This window comes from Haemorhous mexicanus, chromosome 8 (assembly GCF_027477595.1).
Source record: "Haemorhous mexicanus isolate bHaeMex1 chromosome 8, bHaeMex1.pri, whole genome shotgun sequence".
NCBI lineage: Eukaryota > Metazoa > Chordata > Aves > Passeriformes > Fringillidae > Haemorhous > Haemorhous mexicanus.
In genome coordinates this window covers 6,934,551-6,956,924 of record NC_082348.1, presented here as the reverse complement: position 1 = coordinate 6,956,924, position 22,374 = coordinate 6,934,551, and the positions used below count along the sequence as shown (strand labels likewise).

At 39.5% G+C, this 22,374-nt stretch overlaps 1 protein-coding gene across 1 annotated transcript in view; it reads right to left on the bottom strand.

The window, feature by feature from the left end:
- The window catches only part of NCKAP5 (NCK associated protein 5), a 351,387-nt gene extending 340,942 nt beyond the window's left edge, over positions 1–10,445 (bottom strand). Inside the window, exon 1 of the mRNA XM_059852591.1 lies at positions 10,224–10,445. The gene's annotated coding sequence lies outside the window, so the exon portion shown is untranslated. The remainder of the gene's footprint in view (positions 1–10,223) is intronic.
- Between the last annotated feature and the right edge of the window lie 11,929 nt (positions 10,446–22,374).

The following is a 22,374-nucleotide window of genomic DNA, read 5'->3' as shown; positions in this document are numbered from 1 at the left end:
ACCAGAGCAGAATTTGGGGGTGCCAGAACTAATCTAGGTACCGTAAGGATGGGCACTGAAATCCTTCAGCTTTTTGCCCACCTATTCAGCCTTTGCAGAAGTTAAAAGTCTACTCACATTTCAGCTGACCTAATGTCACCTAAAGATGACCTAAAAGAATTCAGCCCCAACTCTCATGCATGCTTCAGCAGTGTCTGTACTTCATGGTCACAGCAGAAAGGTGACAGGGTACAACTCAGCTCTACTATTTTCAGGTATTTTGTGGGATGTATTCCCTATACACTGATGAGAATACATAAAGAAAAACCCCAGGGAGATATCCCAGCAAATATAAGTTCACTTATTTCTTACACAGCAGAGAATGTAGGACTGTGGGATATCAAGACCATAAAATTGAAAGAAATTGATACACATTGATTAAATCCACCTTCAGCTTATGGCCAAGAAAACTATCATGGAAACATTAAAAGTGAATGATGTTCTGTCTTCATGCATATTTTCTTAATGGTGACAGAACACTGTACAGTGTTGGCATACCAAGCAGCCCTCCACCTCTTATCCCTGCAATTTTAGAACAATCCCATCTCCATTGCTGAATTCAGCCTGAGCCAAAAGGATAGAGACAAACTTTATGGAATTCATACAATTGCAGCAAAGCTGAATAAAGTATTGACTTGGTGGGGAATGAATAACCAGTCCCTTCATAGCAGCTTTAAACAATGACAAAGAAGAGACTAAAATGTCAAGGACTGACCATCCACACAAGTTTGAGGGACATACCCTAACACGAGGGACAGCAAGAAATTGATTAGGTTTATTGATGGTAGGCTGAAAAGAAATAAAGAAGGGGAAATGATGCTGAGTACCTGAAGAAATTATCTAAAGTGAAATCCAATGCAGAGAATCAAAGGAACACTTGTCATATGAAAGATTGGGCAGGATGAAGTACAAAAAAAAAAAAAAAAAAATCACTGAAAGTGAGAATGCAGCCAGAAGTGAGATGCCCAACAACCCTGATGAGGAAGAAAAGCCTTTCTTCTCAGCATCTCTGTGCTTTGCTGTAGTTCATCCACATTAAAGACAATTAAAGGCTTTTGCATTTGAAAAAATGTTACTCCATCCTTCCTCCCCATGCCATCAGCTGCTGGCAGTGCTTATTCCAGTCCTTCAGTGTGAAGACTGTTTGTCACACACTGATTTCTCATTTCTCCATCTGCCAGAAATGTAATCAAAATGTAAATTAAAAAAAAATAATGAATTTCCTACTTAAAAGGTTCGTAGCTCTTCTATGTTTTATATCATTCTCTCAGTCTTTAGCTCACCTGTGCTCAGTTCTACCAAGTGAAATGTCAGTGCCAATATAGACTGCCATCAGAGATAATAATCCAACACTCTGGGATAATGGATACAATACTATCCAGAAAGTATTAGAAATAAATGAACTATACTATTAGGATTCCTTAATCTCTCTCTCAAGCATCTGTCCATTTTCAATGCAAAATAAAAACAGTCCAACTACAAAAGAAAAAAAAAAAAAAAGAACACAAACCAAACCAAAACTACTGGCAATTTTTAAGTCAGTTATTCACCAAAATCTGAAAGATGTCCTTGCTTTTCAAAACAACAGTTGGGTTGGCACAGAATTTTTCAACCATTTTTTTTCTATAGAATTCATGTAATGACTCCAAGTGGATAATTTTTACCTAGAGTACTTCTTGGAAGTAATGCTATGCAGATTTAAATAAAGCCTTTAAGTGTATAGTTTATGCACCTCTCTAGACTTGCAATAACCAAAGTTATTCAATACTACTATTTAGCTCAAAATTCAGCTGGGAAATAAAAAGTATTATTTGTATGGAAAAGTGTTAATGCACTTGCATGTTCTAAATGATCCACTGTGAATTTGAAGACTAAAAATAATCTTTAAAAGTTTGGGGATTTTTCTACAGAAGGTTTAATTATTCAGGGTGTATTGGGGAAAAAACTGTTTTGAGTATAAGCAAGGAAGAAAAGGATCTGCTTGGTTCATTTCAGGTAAATCCTAAATGTTTGCCCATATTTTGAATTGGAGATTTAGAAAATTCAGTGACTTCTCCTGTCTCTGTTTCTCCACTGCCCTGTGGAGGTAGTAATATGTAAGTGTCATTTACTGAATAAATCCTCTTTGTCAAAGACTTTAATAGTGAAACTTTCCATTAGTGCTGCTTCTCTGTGTCATTACTCTTCTCTATCTACCAGATGTGCACATCACTATAAACTCAAACAGGGGAATAATCCTCTCTCCAAACTCTGCTCTGTGCAGTGGAAGACACTCAGTTTTCATTCACGTCTTTGCTGTTCTGTCAAAATTAATTTGATGGGAGAAATTCAGCTAGAACTGAATTAAAGCCAACAAAGAAAAGATTCTGCCACCAAAAGCAGCTACCTAGGTGAGACAGATATCCTCTACTCCCTCCACAGATTTAAACCCATCTTCCCTGCAGGGGAAACTAGGAAGCATTAAAGCAGCATCAAAAAAAACAATAATTATGGCAGGCCCATATTTTTCTTTAATAGTGGGGAATTAAACAGGTTGCTGCAGTCTTTAGTGCTGTTCACCTTTGATTTTCCTCACTGGCTCACAGTAATATTACCTGCAGCTACTGGAGAGAATAGAAACTCTGAGTGGGACTCCAGGAAAGGGAAGAAAAAAGAAAAGAAGAAGCCAGGAGGGGCCTTCATGGGACTTCTTGCCTAAAGGTGTGCCCTAAACACACAAGTTTCCCATCCTTCCCCCCTTCTTGGATGAGGATCCTGTGAGTTAAATCTCTACCTCTGCCTTGCTTCACAGCTGGCTGAGCCACCACATCCAAGCTGAGCATGGCAGGAGCTAAAGGGATCTACCCTCAGCTGGGGCTGGTTAAGTCAGAGACCTCAGGAGGGGTCTCAGCTATGCTTCCCAGAGTTATAAACTCTTGAACTCTGCATCCAAGCTAAGAATCCTCAGTGACACATAGGATCCAAACCTGGAATTCAGGGAAAGAGGAATAAGTAAAACAGGTAAAGCATAACAAGTTTTCAAACAAACAGCCAGTGGTTAAAAGTGACATTTCAGTGTTTTTCTGGGGAGACAGGACCCATGAGTAAGATTTGCTCCCTGCCAGGAGGAAGGAAAATCCTGCCTAGGGTTTGTGGTGCACAGTGTATGGCTGTGTACCTTACAAACCATTCTGTTCCCAGGTCTGCACCCAAAACTATCATCTAGGTGATAAATTCTTGGCAATTTCTTATTAAAGCTTTTTCTTGCAACAGGAGAATTTTCTGGTAATCAACAAGAAAAGCAATTCACTTGATTAAAGACAAATTGGTAACTATAAATGACAGAACTGGCTTGCCATGAACATCAGGATGCATTCCCAATCAATACCATCAGGACAGAATTGCAGCTTAAGGGAAGGAATTTACCAGTTTTAGCAGAGCACATCATTAAACTCCAGACAAGGCTACAGATTCTCAAGCAGAGAGACAAGCAGAATGGTCAACCTGAAGCCTTGTAGATTGTGCTACCCTTGTCTGTCTTTTGGTGTTCTCTTTCATTTAATGTGTAACCTCAAAATCCAGATGAAGATATTGGTCTCAAAAGTTTGAGCTAACAGGCAGTAACATTATTAAATTGTTACAGCAGGTTTCATTTTAATGCTTTCCTTCACAGCAGCAGGTGTTAAAAATCCTTCATGACTTGGCTGAACTTTTATTATTTTCTAGAGTTTTTCTCATATGTAACTGCAATGAGAACCTGGGCCTTTTACCTCCAGCATAATATGGGGATTAGACAGGTTTCATTATTGATAATTAGGATTTTAGCATTTTACCTCTGGATTAGTGTTTCAAACTCAAATAAAGTTGAAATTGAATAAAAGTGATTTCCATCAGCTGGCTGGCTGCTCAGTGACCTCTAAGAAATGTTACAAGTTGGTAGTGGACAGGTGTCTATATGATTAAAATACACTTTGCAAGCACAGTTGGCACCCTGGAATTTTCTTATTACGAATCTATAATCTGCTCCCCCAGCTCATAAATTCAAAGTATTCAGGGGCACAGAGATGTCACTTAAAGACAAGGAGGAATAAAGTGTTATTTGCTAATCTCACAAACAAAATACCTCTGTTTCTTGAGCAGTTTTGAGTCCCTGTTCAAATGCTTTTGTGCACTGCAAAGATTATCAATCACACTACTAAAATTCATTAATTGCACGTTAGGTACCAGCATTACAAACCAAGTAAAAACCTAAAGTGCTGTAGGTTCTCTATCAAAATCTCCCAGCCAGCACCATGTATGATGTTCTCTGTAAAGAGAAGAATACACACAGCACCAACAAAGTAGAATCATACAGGGTGTCCCACATACGCATGAACCAACATTAGTTGAATCAATATTCCCAGACATCCACAGAGAACTCAAGCATTTTTGGTAGTAAAAATTGCTAAAATGTTTTTGGCCAGAGAAGGTGAGCCCAACCTCAAAAAGAGGTGGTTCTCTGGCTAGGAATCCAGGAAACAGCTTTATGTTTGAGGAGGATTTGGGGGATGGGCTGGGGAAACATCACAATACTTTATGGCTTTTGAATAACCAAGCCCATAATTTAAGCCTCAAGCCTTTAACCTGTTTCTCTTTAACCCATGCAGAGATTTTGTCTGCGAACATGTGACAAAATATTTTCCATTTATTTTCTTTCTTGTTATACCAGTTTAGAGCAAAGCAGGTCAAAGCCCTTCAGGCTTAGGCCTTGGGGCAGATGCAGCTCCACAGAACTGAGAGACTTCCCAAGACTATCATGGAAGCTTTTGTGGACTTATCATTTATTCACATCTGTGTTAATGAAGGAAAGTAGGAGAACCTAGTACAGAATCCAAATAGGGAAGGACATTTTGGTAGAATCAATCCCCAGCAGTTTAAATACATGTGCAAGATGTTTCACCCCTCTGAAAAGGAACCCTGTTTGGTCTGGCCCTTTTCAAGATGCTGGAAGATTTATAAGAACATAAAACAACAGTTGCTAAGTTGGCACTGCTGTGCTGTAGGGGAAGGACTATGAATCCATCCAAGAACAGAGCCCCCACCTCAACATGGGAACAAAACACAGATGAGATTAATTAGCTCAATAGCAAAGTAATAGTTTTGTGAAAAGGTGAGAGAGATGAGCCTCATTAAAAAAACCCTACAGTTTTCTAATGGTCCTACTAGGAAAGTCTTACTAGAAATTTCCTCCTAGGAATTTTCTTCTTAAACTGGTTTTCTCAGCCACTAATTTCCTCTGCAAGTGGCAACTGAAATATAGGGACAAAACCACTGCTAAGCAACTCAGCATTTACCCCTCCAGCCTTCAGTTTAAATCCATTAAAATGAGTCTGCATTTTACATTTATTTTAGATGGAGTGGTTAAAAGGAAGAGGAAGATCAGGAATGTGTGCAAAGCAAGTATTCATGCACCTGTTTTTAACACAGTTCTGTCACATTGTCCAGCAGAATAGCAATAACCTGCTCAAACTGAACCACAATCACAAAAAGTTAAAAACTGAAGACAGCACTGTTAACAAATTGCAGATGCATGAGACTCATCCAGAAAGACCTCACAAATCAGCAATGAGAGGAAGAGAGAGCAAATCATGCAGAAACTATTTAATCAATGAGTAAAGACAATTATAACATCTGTTAATCTTTTGTGTAGGTTATAATTAGATGCTGAGGAGGAGTAGCCTTTAAGGGGGAGGCAGTGAATCCTTTAACATCTGCTAGAAGGGCAAACACTGTGCAATAAATGACTTTAAATGCAATCAGCAAAATGAGAGCTGAGCAGAGTTCACAAAAGGCCTGTATAAAAGATTGAGGATAACAAAATATTTTGCCAAAGGTCAACTCCTGCAGCACTAGAGCCTGAATAATGAGTTCTAGTTTATAGGCCACATCAAAAACAAACGTGATTGTACCTCTGAAAAACAATTCTTTTCTCATTTGTGTCATTATAGCAAAAGCACATGCTGCCGCTGTATATCACGTCAGTTTAATGACTTATTAGGGCTCTATCTATCAGCCCTGAACAATTCAGAATAAACAGGTAGGTGTGATGTATTTTAAAGGCCAGAATTCAGTCTGATTAGACTGACACAGAACTGCGTCGCACTGTAAAAGTGATGTGATTCTGATTTTAAATAATTAATCATTCAACAGCTTCTAGAAGATCTAATTATTTACTCATTTTGCTGTTGAAAACAACCATATGCTCTAAGCTGTTCCTCACTGAAAATGTGAGTCCAAGAGGGAGGTGTTTTATCCAGTTTAACATGGCCCTCTACTGGCAAAATAACCCCCCAAAATCTTACCACAATGTACCATTTCATCAGATCACTTCGGAGCAGCAGAAAAGATCCTACATTTTACAGCAGTCACACCAAATGTTAAAAGATATAGTAGAGCAGAGTTTTAGGACTTTGCATAAATTAAGTCATCACCTAATCTCTCCAGAATTCCCTTGAGGAGAGCATTACTTCCCACCAGATGCAGCTCTGGCCATCAACAGAGCACTGAAAAAACAAGCCAAGTGCTCATATCTAGAGGAGTAAGTAATTTTAGAAACAAATGCAATGCTTCTACTTGTGTCTACTTGTGCTGGGCTCCTCAAGGATTGCCACTGATTCCCCACAGGATTGAAGCACACATATGATTTCAGTTTGCACAATTATGTAATATTTAGTATAGGCAAAACAAGCATAATAGAGCCCAGCTGCCAAAAGGATACTGTTTGAAACACAAATGCTAACTACCACCAAAAGCAACTTCACTGCAAAAGAATTCCTGCTTCCTTCTTTTCTCCACCATTGCTGAAAATCCACACTGGTGATTCAATACTGCCTCAATCAAAGTGAAGCAGACAATGAAATTTGCCTCTGTTGTTGCATGTGGTAATTAACTCTTCCTTATTGTATTATGTCTGAGCAACAAAGAAACAAAAGGATACGGTAAAGTATTGAATTTAACAATTTAGATAACGATGAATTATAATAATCAATTAGCATTGTCAAAGGAAATAATTTGTGACATGCATTTGATTCTGTCCAGACCTATTGTGTGCACACACTATCCCAGGCTGGTTTGGCTCTGAAAACAAATAGGGTTGTCCTGTGGAAAGCTTATCAAACATGCAGTTTAACAGTGGCATTTGTTCTTGCTGTGTGTCAATATTAATAGACCATATTTCAGCAACATAATTTTTATCCACTGCTTTATAATCCAAGCTGCTTTTCAGGGTCTGCATCATTCATAGCCCAGAGGCAATGTCACAGCCCGTTTCCAGAAGCCATTGCCACTGTGCAAACCCCCTTTATCTGATCCACCTCAATGCCAAGCAATGGGCACAAAAAAGATTTCTCAGTGTTTTTCACATAATAGCTATCTAACTTTTCATCCTGAAAACATCATGACTAATCAATGTAACCATCAGGGGAAACCTAATGTAATTCAGGTTCCTGCACGCTGCACAAGCAGTATCAGTAAACATTACAGAACAGAGAATTACAAGTGTTAATGGCTCGTGTTCTATTTACATTGTACATTTATCCTGTTTCAGTAATAAAACATCATATTACATGCTTTAACATCTGAAGGTATTCTGGCAGCTTTGGCACGGATTTTTCTTCGCCATAACTGCAGTCCTGCCAGGAGCTGAGCACGTGCAGAGCCACACACGAGCTGCAGAGCATCCTGCTGCATTTGGCCCGGGCTGCACCGTGCTGAGCTCCTCAGCCAGCTGAGATTCCCTTTGACACCTTTGTTCCATGTCTTTTATCCAACCCCAATCCCACTTGTCAGATGATTACAGGCTGGAGTCTGCTCTTATTCCATTTCTTTTCAGATGGTGAGAAAGCCCAAAGAATTGACATTCTCTTGGCAATTGTCCCTCTTAATGCCATCCCAAATATTATCAGATTATACTCTGTATCTTTGGGCAGACTTCTCAGGAAAAATCCAGCCAGGGGATCCCTTGCCTGAAAAGTGAGCTCAATCTACATCCTAATTTGCTACATTGGTATATAAGTAAGAAAATGTAAATGTGAGAAAGAAAATGTACAAGAGGAAAATTAAAATTGAATGCCCACGGGATCATCAGGTTTTGAGTGTCTGCTTTTGCTTTTAAGGGAATTAACTGAAGATTAGCTCATGACTATAGTGGAATTGTACCCTCCTGCTTTACTTTTACTGGGGCAGGATTTCTACTTTCATAAACCTAAACACTTATACACAATTCATGTACAAAAACAATACCATAGGAACCCATGAAGTTTTCTTCAAAAGCAGTAAAATTCACATTTTTCAGATTAGAATTTGCATTTAAAATTAAAGTGAGAAAAATAAGCTTAACCCGAGTAGGAACATTTATTCTCACTTTGTTCTAATTATTTTGAAGATTTCAAAGGCTTTTTATTTGACAACAATATCTGAAACTTTGCAAGTGTAAGTTGTCAGTTCACAACAGTAGATCATCTCTAATGGCCACAAGGTGACAGAGGAAAGACTTGTTCTCAAAAGTCACTGATAGGGATCAAACCCATTCCATCTCCCCAAAGCAAAGCCTCAATCACAACTCTCTGCTCTTCACTCCTGCACTCGGTGGAAATTTCTGAGCTACAAACACATCTTTTAAAGACCATATACATTTTTTAATATTATTTCTGAAAAATGAGGACAAACACCTGAGGAATAAAAATATGCTCTTGTTTACAGGCCCGTTTGAAACACCAAAAGCCTTTGCCATTCCCATGGTATTAATGCAGAGCTAAATTTAGGTTGGTTCCCTCCACCCCCCCAGGAGAATATGCTTCCATTGCAAAGGCAGAGCAACAGCTCCTGAATTGCACAGTATCTCGACATGCCAAGCCACATTATAGCAACTAAAAAGAAGAGCTGGACAGTTTTGATCTGCTGTAGAAACAGGGTCACTTGAGAGGGGCATCTGCAGTTATAGCCCCACTGACCTTAATAAGAAGCCCCAAAAAAGTCTGTTGCTGGGTGGGACTGAAGGCCTTGTAAATAAATTCAGTAGCAAGCAAAGCAAACCAAACTAAATAGTGATAATTCATGAGGAATCCTTCAATTCCTATCTGATTGATTTGTACTGACTTACCCTCATACACTTGCCAATCATAATTTTCTGATTTCAGTCCTCAGAAATGTGCTTTGTCTTCACAAAGACAGATCATTAAACAGAGGTAAACAGTAATAAAAAGTTCCTCATACACAGTACTGTGATTAGGTTACATCCTAGAAAAAGCCTCTACAACTGAAATTACAGTAATTTAGAATGGGCTTCTGGTGAAAGATTGAAATGAGAAGCAAGAGACTTGGGGTTTGTTACCAGCTTTTGAAGTGGGTAAACTGTATTTTAATAAACCACATCTATGGGCCAGTTTATTCCTCTGTCAAACACAGATAATTCCATGCCAACCACAGCTAGTTGTCCTGAAAATTAGTTAATCTCTGGTCAGAAACACAGGTGTGTCCCACAAACAGCAGACAGCACAAAGTTTTTTCACAGCAGCTACCAGAATGGTAGTTTTTCTGCTCTGATATTTCAGGATGTGATGTGATTCCTAACATAAACACTCAAAAATTACAGTTTCTCATATAATAGAGAATTCATTCTATTCAAAAGGTATCAGATTTCAAAGCACTGTATGATTCTCTCTTTTAAACTTATACACCTCCAGAACTTGAACAGGCGCTAAAAGCAAAAAATAATCAAGTTGTATTTGAAATAAATGCCTGTATAAAAAAATTAAATAATTTTTAAAGAAAACTGTACTAAAAAGCTACAAGGAATTTATATTAAAAATTCAAAATAATCTTGAATATTCAAATAAATATAATTAATTTACAAGAGAACCATCTTCAGACAGTCCAGGTTTTTGTTCAGTTAATGACAGCACTCAGGAGACTTTTAAGAATGTTAAAGTTTCATCACTTAAATTAAGAGAGAGCCACTTCTGTGCAATCTCATACAAACAAAAGCCAGAATGAAGTTTTCATTTGTCCTGAACTGCAGTCAGATGCATGGCTGTAATTACTCCTAACAACTACATACTTGCTGCTCTTTTAATTAAAACAAAACTACAAATAGCAATGCTGACACACTCCCAGAGAAAATAAGCTTTACAGAGATGATAAAAACACCAAAACAGCAAAAGCCTTACTTGCAGCAGTTCAGTCAAAACATGCCAGCCCTGGAGAACTCAGAACCGTAAGAAGTCTTTGCAGTCCAGAAATTCTCTTGAGTTTATCCAGTGTTTATTTACCAAGCTTTAAAAGTTTGTGGTTAGAAGAACAGAGTTAGCTTTCTACACCCTGCACAGCACCAAAGTCCTTCAGTAACAGCAGACATGAAGTTTGCTGATAGTTGGGTTTGCTGCTGCTATGTAGCTGCTCAGTACTTGTAAATACAAGCTCTGTGGACAAAGTCCCAAATGACATCACAGGCAGCTGCTTATTGTTGAGTCTTTATTAACCGACTGTCAAAAAAGAAAAGAGAGGAGGAAAGAAAAGCCCAAACTATCTTCCCTGCAGCACAATTTGCATCTTAGTAGGAGTTGCAGTGCTACACATATAAATACTTCTGTTTACCCAACTGATGTTTTTCTAGAATGAATAAACAGTGTTTGCAAGGAAAGCAGAAAAGTAAGAAAAAGTTAAACAGCTTCACCACGTGAAGAGCAGAGGGAGAAAAAAGGGAAAAAAACCAAACACCAGCACTGCCTTTTCACAATTTTCCACTAAATTCTCCTAATTCTTTTGTTTATTTAATAATAGGGTACAAACCTGCCTGGATTTTAAAGCACAAAGCAGAGGACATTAGTAGGTTGAAATTAAAGTTTCAACTCATTCCAAATTTGAAAAGTTACAGAATTACAAAACTATACTCTTTTCAAGATTTAAACAGCTCAACTTCAGTAACAATGCACTTTGAAGAAAACCCCCTTACTTTCCAAAGATGAAAATACAAGAAAGCAAGAAACAGCATCAAACATGGTTATTCACAAGGTGCTGAGGGCATAAATACTGACCTTTCCTTCTCAGAGGGGAGGTCCAAGCCTAAGCAGCAGAGTGGAGCTCAAACACACTCAGCTCCCACCGAGGCACGGGGTACTCACTGGAGAACTAGTCCAGCTCCTAATCTGAATCTCTGTCACAGAGTTCCTGCTGAAAGAGAGGGGCTGGGACTCTGTGCCTCGATTTCTCAGAAGTCAGTCCTTTCAAGTCAGAACTTCAAACGCAGAAAGAGCACCAGCAAGGCTTGTGACAGACTGAGCTCTCTTATCTGTGCACGTTTCCACACGAAGAGGTTCAATATTGGAAACACCTGGCCACTCACATCTAAACACCCTCAACTGTTCCACAAACAACAAAACAAGCGAAACTTGAGCTCAGGGATGAGCGGAAGCCAAGTTTTCACTGCTTTTTAATTGCTACACATAAAAGCCTCAATCCAAATTCTGCCTGTATTTTCAGAGAGAAAACCAATCTTGGGTCAGATCCTCAACTGCTGTAAATCAGGCTAGATGCAATTACACACCTGAACAAGAGCAGTCAGCTGCAAGCTAAAATCCTGCTTTTAGCCTGAAAGAGTGCCATTAAAAACATTTGTGTGACCTTAATAACAGAGTGCCTGGTTTTCTTGGTGCTTGCCCCAAGTGGCAGCAATACCCTGCTGGCACAGTGGTGCTGAGTTCATTGCAACTGCTCATGCAGGCAATTGCTACCTCTGCCACTTGCTGCCTCTAAAATATAAGTTTGTACTTTTGATGGAGATCTTTTGTAAATCCTCTGCATTTATTCCTGTGGCTAATCAGCCTGTAGCACATGAGAAACACCACACTGTGTAACTCTGGGTTATATTTACCTCCCTGGCTCAAACACATAGGCCTGTGCTGTTCTTCTGTTGCACTCAGCAAGGTATCTTTCTCATTAAGAGCTTGCCAGTCTGATCCAGGAAGTCTTCAAAATACTGTAAGGATGAAGTGGGCTATGGGAGTAATAAGTACTAACACATACTATTGAATCAGATCAATTTCAAACCATAGAGCTTTAGTTCCAGCTTCACAAGGGCCACCTAAGCAAACATGAACAATGCCCTGTGCTTGGATACACAGCTCCAGAAGGCTTCAGCTACTTCCATGAGAAAGAAGCCCATAAGATCAGCAGAAGAGTTAGATTTTGCTTAAATCTGTCACAGGTTAATAGTATGCTTTCTCAAACAAAAGATGAAATTAATTTTTTTTCATGCTGTTAGAAGCTGTTATAAAATTTCAAAACACATTGAAGGTTACATTAAATCTCTCTTGATGACCAAACTGGTTTTCTCTGAGACACCAATTCAGACAAACACGTGTAGAAGAAAGGAAGAGAGTATAGAGTCATAAAAGAAGGAAACCACTAGTTTAATTGAAAAAGCCAAGTGCTTAATGAAATAAAAAAGGACGAGCCTTAAGGAAAATTGCAGCCTCTTCCCAGGAAGAATTTATATTATTTAGAAAAATTTAGCACTTACTTCATTTCCTAGGGTATGTTAATGCTTCTCCAGGCTAAGCACACCTGAGTGAGCAGGACCAGGACAGCACACACACAACTCACGGGTTTCTGGTCAGGCAGCACTGCAGAGGCACTGACTTGAGTTGCCTGAAAACTATTTTTCTGACTTTTTCAGAAGTGAGGTTATTGTAAAAATAAATGCACAACAAAAAGAGTACTGAGATCTGTGGGTTTAACCAGCGAGTTATTCTTCCCAAGAGGAGAATTGCCATGAGGGTGGACAAACAGATTTTGCATTCTTCAAATTACAGCACTTATTAAGGGAGTGGCCATTAGCTCACCCTGTCAGTGCACTTATCCATCTAATTTCTATTCTAAGTCATAAGATATAGCTGCTGGCTGTGCAGATACAACTTATTTTTGGCAGGAATGCCATGACTTTTGGTAGAACAAAATTAACAGCAGAATTCAGTCCTTGACTAGCTGCAGGTTGAGTGAAAAGATAAAGAAGTCAAAGTCATGGGCTGCAGTCATTACTCCTGGCCTGATGTGCAGTAGGCTGAACTGATTCTTTTATCTGAGGAAATAATTCAGCTTCCTACTGCCTCATTTTTGATGAGCAGACAGGTAAGATGAGACATCACAAACTGATCTAAGGACACACAGATATTAGGAAAGTTTGTCAATTAACCTCTCACAGTATGGCCAGGATCTCTTAAAGACCCCTAACACAAAATCCATACTATTTCAGGTTCACTGTCTACATCTGACTCTACTTTGTTATTAACTTTAAAAGTTCCTCCTCAGTGAAGAATCCAAAACAAGGACATCTTCTTGGAAAATGCAATAGTTGGCTGGGACTGAGTCACCTAAACTGCATCTTTACTGAAGCATGCCAGAATCCCTGAACTTGTGATGTGCTTGCTCACTTCTTACCAGCTCAGGAGCAGAAAACAGCTTGGACCCAGGTGTCTCAAGGTCTGATCACAGACCCCTAAAGCTGCAGCAGAGGTGCCCCACAGCCTGAAGAGTTAAAAGGCAGGTGGGAAGAGGTAAGAGCTTTTTCCCTGAGATTTCCCAGTGTGCTGAGAGTCCTGTGTGGTTCAGTGCAGCCTCAGACAACCAGCCCATGTAAAAGCCTTGTTTTACTCTCTAACTACTGCTGGGGCAAGGACAGAAAAACTGACAGGCTGAAGAGCAGTTTAGTGTAGGGCAAAACTGCAGGATGTAAAAATCCCAACAGATTTTAATATGACAGAATATAAATTCCTAAACTGTTATATTTTTATCCCACAGTAAATACTTAGATCACTGGAGTACAAATTTAAAAATAAAAAACAACAAGTTAAACAAATTGTAGGCTGTTTGCCCTCTTTGGAGTTGCACATGGTTGGAAGTGTTGAGCTGGTTCCTAAAATATCATGGAAATTTCTCCAGCTTACTGAGGAGTAAAATGTTCTTTGAAAATTACTATTATGTTCACTTTTACCAACACAGCTAAGTATGTCTTACAAAACATATACCTACAAGAACGTGAGGTGTCACAAGTTAACACAGTAAACATTTTCCTGGGGTAGCTGGCCAAGCAGATAAACAACTGACAAGCTGAAAAAAGTGGAGAGAATAAAAGGAAGGGTGTGAGGGCAGTATATGAATCTCCCCAGATACTCAATGTCAAAAACTGGCCTTCAGCTGAAGCAGATTGATTGGCTGGTAAGCTTTTGATCACAACGATAATTTGGTTTTTTAACCTTGCTAGGTGATTTTTTCAAAGCTTTTTACCTCCCCTGCATGTCAAGAATAGGGAAAAGGTCCTTAGCAAAGGCAGGTTTTACTGCTGGAACAAACAATAGCTCTCTCTTCTGTCACATTTATGAATTTAAGCTTCAGAGAAAGCAGCAAATAACATATAAGGACAGTAACTGTGTTCAGATTGGCCATTCTGCTCCATGCAGGGTTGGAGATACCATCAGTCTGCTTTGTCCTTACCATTTGTGCTCTCCATTCCTGGCACTGCCAAACTCTCAGACAGCTCCTGTAACAACCTACATGCTCCTCGGTACCTGTCACTGCTGCAGCTAAAATATATGATATTCTACCTCTTGGAAGGGCACCTGTATATGGAAACCTTACCCTAACTCACATCCCACACCATGGGAAATCCTGTCCGTAAGTGTCAGGATGAAGCCTTGACCCCCAATTCTGACACACAGGAAGAAGAGAGTCTGAAATGAAATGTTTAATCTAGCCTTTTCAGATGAGCTGAGAGCTGAAAAGAGCATATATGATTGCTCCTGCCACAGCAGTGATTTGCAATCAATTTCTAAATCTTTTTCAGTTCCATAATTTTTGCTTCAGTAGAATTCTATGAAAAGCATTCATTGGAGAAAATTGATTGGATGTCTTTAAAGGACATTGCCTTTCACTACAAAGTGCCTCATTGTAAAAGACGATATTAGGCAAATCATAAAAAGTTTGTTTTTGTGTTTGCCACTTGAAACTGGAATCAGTGTGCAGAAGCTGAATTTTTGAATTACAAGGGAACTCAGAAATCTCAGAAATATTGTAAATATGATTGCAAAATATAAGTACATAGGACTGGATCTCCTTAATTCCATAGGTTTAAGTCATTATTCCTTCTTTGCCTGTCCTGTTGTTTCTGTAGTCAAACAATTGATTCAACCACCAGTGACCTTATTCAGAATTAATTTAAATCAATGGCATTAGTGGATTCTGGAGCAGACCCAAAACCAATGCATGTTGAAGGGCTTTTGTATATCCTTAATCACACGAGTAAGCCTCTACAAATTCAGATTCCAATGGATCCAATCATTAAATCAGTCCTGCAGTGTTTACCTTCACATATGGACAGAGGTCCCTGCTGGATACTGAAAGTGGTCTCTATTATGAAGACAAGGTTATTCCCATAATCTACTTCTGATGAAAGCATGTATTTGTACAGGTGTCAGTGATCCAGCAGGGCTGGCAGCTAATGGCAAGGCTGACTAATTTGCACTCTGCTGCTGCCTCCTCGGACATGTCGCAGTGTGTCAGCAGCAGAGGTACTGCCTTGTGAAACACACATTCCTCTGATGCAAGCATCTGGCTTCTTGGCAGCCAAGTCGTGACAGGTTCTGCAGCAGCTGGGATGGCCCCATGCTCTTTCAGATGGTTAAATAGTCTTGTTTTTCAGCCTAGCTGCTTGTTTTCCTGCTGCAGTCCTGGACAGAAGCCCATTGGCCATTTTAATCAATGAACTGGCCGTTGGATGGGAGTAATCAGCCACATTTCTGTGCATGTCAGAGCAGAGATTTTTGCCCAGAAACTGCCAGCCCTGCAGCCCTGCACTCTTGACTCCATGCTTAACCTTGTCCTGCTTCATCCTGACACCTAACACACCAACATTCAGTCTTCCCAAACTGAAAGGAAACACTTCATCCCTTAGTCATAGGATTTCCTGGATTTCATAGCTCCTGCTTTGTACTGAAGACAGAATTCAGATCAAATAAGAAATACCATTTATTTATTTCAGATGGCTTTATAAACTGTCCTCCCATGTGCACACACCAGATGGAGATAAGAATCTGGCTGGAAGGTTTAGCCTTGCACTGTGTGGCACAGAGGTAACAGCATATCAGATTATTGAGAGAAAAAAATCTTCAGAGAAGATTCCATAAATCTGAAAAAAATTTATTTAAATTGCCTTTAAACATTTTATGCAAATCCACAATGTAACGAGCAGTTCTGAGTAATTCCCTTGAATAAATGAACACATGGCACTAATAACACCCAATGTGATAATGCAGTATTAAAAAGAAGTTCTCACAGGGATACCACAAAAATCAAAAGTTGTCATCTGCCTCTCAGCCATTTGTAAGCCACCTCTACCTTTTCACTCTAAATGATAATCTGTCTCTCATTTTTCCTATGCACTGCTGCTTGTGGAGGGAAAATAAGTAATGAACTGAATTGGACAGGCTACATTTTCACCTGGCAGGGTTTTACTCTTTGCTCTTGTGCTTACCATCTGAAGCTCTTTTTGTGGGGTGCAACTACTCTTATTTCCACACTCACCAGAAGAGAGCAAATACACAAAAAGGCCAATTCCTGCCCCTGCCACAGAGAGAGGAGGGAACAAATCTTCCCTGCCATCTGCCTTGGTGTGTTCCCTTGATGGCTTGATGAGGACCAGTAACAAGCTGATCAGCCTATCAGCCACCATTTGCCAAACACACACACACACACACACACACACACACACACACACACACACACATACACACACATGCTGTTAATCAGTTCTAGTGCCCAAAATGATGCCTGTGGAAACAATACATCAGTGTCTCCATGGGCCCCAACCACACCAGGCCACACATATCCAGAGTGACCATAATCAGCACCCAGCACTACTCTGTCCTTAAAGAAGGAACAAAAAAACAGTCCCAAACCATTCTGAGATTTGTTACTATAATTTAAAGTTGTCTTTGGGTCTTTCCATTTCATCTCCAAAGCAGGGCAGGCAAGAATTGCTTCCAGAAGATGACATAGTAAATAAGAGCTGTAACAACATGCCTGGTTTTAATACCATACAATTCCATACTATGACACACAACATAAATTGATAAAAACTGTCTCATTTTAATGAATGACTGTTATCAAGAAGAAATTATCTGAAATGCATTGCCAGTATTGTGGTCTCTTAAAACCCATAAAATCTGCAGAAAGTTGTTCTATGTCACAGGTAAAATGTTCAAGGGTTAAGCAGCTTGCCTAAAGCCCAAGAAAAGATACCAACAGATTAAAGTCTAGGAATTACTGCTCCCAGCACTGTTAGTGGAGCCTTGGACAATAGCACAAAGTCTTACTAAAAAGTAACTCAGTGCAAGTCCTCAGGCCTCTCAGCTCTTCTCTGGAAAAAATCCTGGATTGTAGAAACTGTACTAATAAAGAGTAGACACACTGGGATTTCAACAGTATGCTGGGATTACAGCTAATAACAGCTAGCAAGACAATTCTCAGGACAAGAGGCCAAAGTGTCTCTGTGAAAATGATGATGGAAAAGCACAAAATTATTTTGTGAGGAGAAAGTTTTCTTAGTCTTCCTGCAAAAAGAAAAAGCCTCCATCGTGTTCCTCTGGATAGAAAAGGACAGGTATATCAAAAAAAAGCTGTTCTGGTTTACCACACTGCCTTCTCCACTACAGTGCTGAAGATTTTATTGCATGCTGTAAAGAGAGGAAAAACTCATCTTGTAGTCATATAAACACAGTGAACAACACAGAATAAGTATCAATTACTTTTGCGAGTTCCAGTGATAGCTTCAAACCCTGAGGATAATTTCAAATGGTATGACAGAGACTTCAGTTAGATTAAAACATCAAAAGCAAACTAGCATTCAAAACCAAACAATTTCGTCTCTGCTGAGGAAGTAACAATAAATTTTCTGAACTGGCAGATTTCCCTCCTAGCTGTTCAGCTGTTCCTTTCCCACAGGTAAAATAAGTCAATCTGTTTGAAAAGACAATTTGCCACCCATCTTACTTAATGCCACACATTAAAATTAAATGACTGACTAATTTTGTTGTCAAAGAGCTGTTTTAATGGGAATTCATGGTTAAAAGAAACAACCCTAATAGGGAAATAAAATCAGATGATGCTGACTTCCATGTGAATTAGATCTAAATAAAATAACTGTCCAACTTTTTGCCACTTTTTACATGGAACTTTTCTCAAATCCTTCAAGAAGTCCCTGCATATATGTCAGTCCCTGTTCAGTTTAATCCCATGATCCAAATTTGGCTCAGTGATGACAGTATAAACACAAACATGACTAACAGAAAATTACATCTGTGACAAATTTTGCTCATCTGACATTGAACATGATAAATTCTTGTAGCATACTAGCAAGCCAATGTAGCTGCTTTTTCCATTCCTCTTGTTCCAACATATGTGGCTGTGGAAGGTGCATGGCAGTGGTGCTGGGTGAATTCACACAGTGCTGTACAAGGCTTTGCAGAGACATTTGAAGCAGCTTTAAATAAGTTACTTTGGTTCTGGAAAGCAACTTGGTCACTTTAGTTCCCTGCATGGAGCCCAGCCCAGGAAATACCCTTGGCAGAGTCCTAAGGGAGTGTTACAGTCCTGCCCCAGCCCAGGAGTAGGTTCAGAGCCAGCTCAGGATCTCCACAAGACACTGCTCTATGACCATAGAAGTAATAAAAGTGTTCATTTTGCTTTCAGAAAAAGGCAGGAAAATTCTTTGTCTTCACAGTGTAAGTCACAACCTGAAAAGGCTTTCCTAGTCGTGGTGTGAGCTCTTTTGATTCATCCCAGAACACCATTCTTAACTGAAAGCATAAAAGTTACTCTGAGGTTGAGTATCACCTTTGAAATGGTCTGTGGGAGCATGAAGCAAGACCCATCCTTGCTTTTTGATAGATGAAGGACTAAGGCTCAAGCCACTTCACTGGCCTTTGCCTGCAAGGAGCAAAAACCCAAGTGCACGCTGACCAGCACTGCTGAGGTCTGCTCCATGTTCCCTTGATTTCAAATAATCTCAGCAATTCAGGTGAGCAGCCCAGCCTGTTTTCAAAGGCCAGGTACCATGCACTTGGTTGTCATACACTCATGGATATACAGGTATTAATAACAGGGATTAGCTGAAGAACAAGCCAGAATCATTTGCCTACAATATTTGGAATATCCTGAAAACTTGAAGCCTTTACAATTTTAACTCAGACATTCTTGCTCTACTTTATGTTCTAGGTTGCTTTGCTGAACGATTTGGGTCTAGTCTTGTGTGTTGACCTAGAGGTCAGTCATGGCAGACACCTGGAAGAGCTTCTCTGACATCTGCCCTGCCCTGTTCGTGTTTCTTTATTCCTCCTTTTGGAGGGATTTTACAGATTACAGCAGTTCTCAGCATGCAGAAGTGTGTCTTACTCTATATGAATGGGTGTTATTATGATGGTTTATGTGATGCCACAGGTAAATGGACAATTTCAAAGAATTCTAAATAAGGCTTGTTGTGCACATTGTCTCAATTTCATTTCAGAGCTCTTCCAAATATCCCAGAAGTTTGGACAGGAGAAATTCTGCTGCGCTCTGGCTTTGGCACATGTCTTTTAACAGATGGAAATTATTGCTATGTAGCCTTAGGTCATATCAGGATCTCTTTTTGTTTCTGTAATGAGGCCCAATTAATATCTAATACTGACTTTCTGCCACTCAAAGGATTTTAAAATATCAGGATTTCAGCCAGAACTGTAATGCTGATGTGTGCTTTTATGATATAATCTAACTGTAATTACCCAAACCAATATCAACATAATAGTCATTCTTATTCTATGGGAAACTTGGGTATTCCACTGTATTCAAAAAATGCTTACTCTAAAAGACTTTTCTCACTCCCATTGCAGGGTCAGCATTTCACCTTATGTGAAGTACAGTTGCAAATTAGAGAAATTAGAGTAATTATATTGAGCTAGACAAGCTTTGGGCTGGTCTCTTATTTTGCTGCAAAATAAGACAGGACAGGACAGCTGTCACTCTGTGCAACCTTACCATGTGGCATTAGGAATATCTGCACTGAGAAGTGGTTTAGAATAGCTATTTTGTGGTGATTTACTGCTAATTTTGTAGACAAAACCCCAAAGCCAGCTTTCTATTTTTAGAGCTTATGCCTTTCAGAAGGTTTTACATAAAATGACAGGAATTAAAAAGTTTATTTACAAAGCATTCACAGATTAATACTCAATTATAGCTTATTCAGCATGTAGGACCTCCAGGGTTACCACTAGCCCTGAAAAGGTCATGAATGCTTGAAATTTTTTACCTTTTACTTGGGTATTAGAAGTTTGGACTGAATATTTAACAATTCTGGGCAAATGATAAGATGACACTGAAGTTTACAGTTCAGCTTTTTCTCTTTCTGTACCTGCAGCACTGGGAACCTCCTGGAATGACTCTCAGCATCTTGGCTGAATCCATAGGACTGTTCAGTAACTGTGGTTTCCAGCTGCTGCCCAACATACCACCAAATTTCCCAAATTTCCATTAAACTCAACATCCTGACCATTATACTTGAAACAGATTAAGACAGAATTGGATTGCCCAGATGCATTACAAAAGAGAAACTTACAACCAAGACTAAACTGAATGATACTAAAATATAGTGAAATTAGTGTAAATAAGCTTGGTATCTTCTTTCACCCCCTTTCTCTCCTCAGAGATATTCAATGACCAGATAGCTGGCAAGATAAACACTAAATGCCACTGTAACTTAATGGGGGCTATGTATCAGAAATGGTAAATAAAATTACAGAAGTTGCTTTACTATTACATGGTAAAATTTTGAAAAATATATTTAATTACTACCGTCAGAAACTGTGCTAAAAATAGGTCCTTGAGTTGCATTTTTTCTACATGACAGATAAATGTAGGAATGTAGCCTTCTCAAGGAACTGTTTGTACTAGGCACTGTATTTCCTCTCCACCCAGCAGAACTTCCAGAAGAACATCATATGAATTTTGCAAGTATATCAAGGAGATAATAGTCACTACAGGCTGGAAAAGCTGGAAGATCATAGACATGCAAGTATATGCAGGTGCTACAAGCAAACTACATTTTCTTCCGGCCAAAAAGGCCTCTCTAATCTCCAAGCTAGTGAAAATGTCCTCATGGCTTTAATATTTTCCCTGCAGCCACAACAATTTTTTAAATACATATACAGCCATTTGATTTTATCCCCTAGAAGAACAAACCCAGCAAGTGACAGTGTCCATCAACTCCCTTGAAGGTTACATACATTTTATATACATCTTGCAAATTAGTCTACATACTCGGGCTCTCTGTATTTATTTAAATTCTACCATCACTTCCCAAGAATGAGAAGGAAGAATGTTGATTTTAGCTATTCAGGCGTAGCTGTCCCTAAATTGAGTGGCAAGTCAAACCATATGGAGATATTAAATGACTCCAGGTCACTGTTCCACATCCCCACAGAGTGGGTTTAGTTCAGAAATGTTTGGTGTCAGGAGCCGAAACCACAGTTGCTCATTACCCAAGCAGCAGCTCAGGATGAGATGCCCCGTGTGTGCTGGGATGGGGCTGTCTGACACCAAGGCACTCAAGCCAACACAGTTTAATTTACTCAAAACAACAGCATGGTCATGCCTTGTACGCCTGAAAGAACAGCCCTGATTCCATGGGGAATGGCAGTGTTTGGTGCTATGAACTAAAGAAGCATTTGTCCCAAACAATGCCAAAGCAGAGGCGAAGCAGTGCAGCTCCAGTTCTGACTCTGCTGTCCCACACCTCCTGGCCTGGCTGGGGGGCACTTGGCTTCTCCAGAAAATGCCAAGAACAATTAATGCCACACCTTCTGACAAGGAAGTATTCATTTTCTACACATACCTAGAGAAAGCTGTTGTCCTCAAGTTGTCATCCTCTGGAAGCGTTTTTGAGGAAAACAGCGCAAGCGTTGGAAGAAAGGCAGAGACACTTCCCAAAGATGTTCACCTGGAATATCTTCCATCTGAGTTTGCCAGTGCTCAAGCCCTCTAACCAGCCACCTCAGCTCCACAGAAATCTTTTCTGGGAATTACACAACGACCAAGTGCCTCCACCTTACCACAACACTTATTCCTTGCTTGAGAATTTAAGCTTTAATTAAAAGTTTCTACACCTTATGCCTGCAAGGAAAATTTATCAAAACACAAGCAGAACATAAACCTTCAACCTATATAAAGTTTGAGACAACCGCTCAGATATTCTGTTTTTCTTCTTAGCACATCACTGAAATGAAATCACAGAATTTC